This window comes from Chrysochloris asiatica, unplaced genomic scaffold, assembly GCF_000296735.1.
Source record: "Chrysochloris asiatica unplaced genomic scaffold, ChrAsi1.0 scaffold00454, whole genome shotgun sequence".
NCBI classification, from domain to species: Eukaryota; Metazoa; Chordata; class Mammalia; order Afrosoricida; family Chrysochloridae; genus Chrysochloris; species Chrysochloris asiatica.
In genome coordinates, this window is record NW_006408972.1 from 608,461 (window position 1) to 610,116 (window position 1,656).

Here is a 1,656-nt window from a genome sequence, read left to right on the forward strand (position 1 = left end):
AAGCGTGGCAACAATAGTGAGGTTGGCCCAGGATCGGGCAGTGTTTCGTTCTGCTCTGCATAAGGTCATTATGGATCGGTACTGATTTGATGGCACCTAAAAAAAAAATGAGAGACAAAGTTTGGCCATCTTGGCCTCCAAGTAGCATTCTGGCTGCACGTCTTCCAAAACGGATCTATTGGTTCTTTTGGCAGCCCATGGCACTTCCAATATTCTCCTCCAACACCATAACTCAAAAGCATCAATTCTTCTATTATCTTCCTTATTCAACAACAATAACATGGGCAAAATATTGAATGATACAAGAATCACAAAAGAAGATAGAAGGAAAACACAGAATCATAAGATGAATCAGTTGTTGTTCAACCATTTCAAGAGGTAGCAATTGACCAAGAACTGGCGGTACTGAAGGCAGAAGTTCAAGCTGCTTGAACTTGAAAGAATGGCAAAAAACAAGACTCCAGTAATTGATGGAAAACCAGTTGAAGTATTTCATCAAACTAATGCAGTGCTGGGAGCACTCAGTCATCTATTTCAAGAAATTTGTCAGGCATCTAATTGGCCAACCTATTAGAAGAGATCCGTATTTGTGCCCATCCCAAAGGAAGATTATCCAACAGAACATGAAAATTATCAAACAATATCATTAATATTATATGCAAGTAGAATTTTGCTGAAGATAATTCAAAAACAGATGCAGCAGTACATCAACATGGAATTTCCAGAAATTCAGAAGAGGATGTGGGATGAGGGATATCATTGCTGATGTCAGATGAGTCTTGGCTAATAGTAGAGAATAGCACAAAGATGTTTACTTGTGCTTTTTTGATTATGCAAACTCATTCTACTCTATGGATCATAACAATGTATAGGATACTTCATTGTGTTCTTGAAGAACTTGTACACAGATCAAGAGACTGTTAACACAAAACAAGGGAATACTACCTGGTTAAAAATCAGGAAAGGTGTTTTTCGGGGTTCTATCATTTCACTTCACTTAATCTGTATTCTGACCAAATAATTCAAGAAAATGGATTTAAAATATGGTATAAAGATTGGGGGAAGATTCACTAGCAACCTGAGATATACAATGATACAACCTTACTTGCTGGAAGCAAAAAAGACAAAGTACTTGATGAGTATCAGAAAATACAGCTTTTAGTATGGGTTGCATGTCAATGTAAAGACAACAAAAGTCCTTAAAACTATATCAATAAATAACATCATGATAAATTGAGAAAAGATGAAAGTAGTCAAAGACTTCATTTTACTCGGATCAATAATCAACGCTCACAGAATCAGCAGTCAAGAAGTTAAAGGACATATTGCATTAGGTGAAGAGTCTTGTGGTGTTGTAGGATAAGCACTGGGCTTATAACTACAAGGTTGGCAGTTCAAACCCACCAGCTGCTCCATGGGAGAAAGATGAGACTTTCTGCTCCCATAAAGGTATATTTTTTAATTTTTAAATTTTGAATTGGGTAAAGGTTTACAGAGAAGATCATCAGTTCTACATTCAGTGAACTCTACACCTTGTTTCATCTCGATGATTATATCACCTTCCTGTAACAACATTTTCCCCATTTCCTCCCTGTGGCTCCCCATTTACATCTTTTTTATTTTTAAAGTTTTTATTGTGGATTCCCCCATTTACAT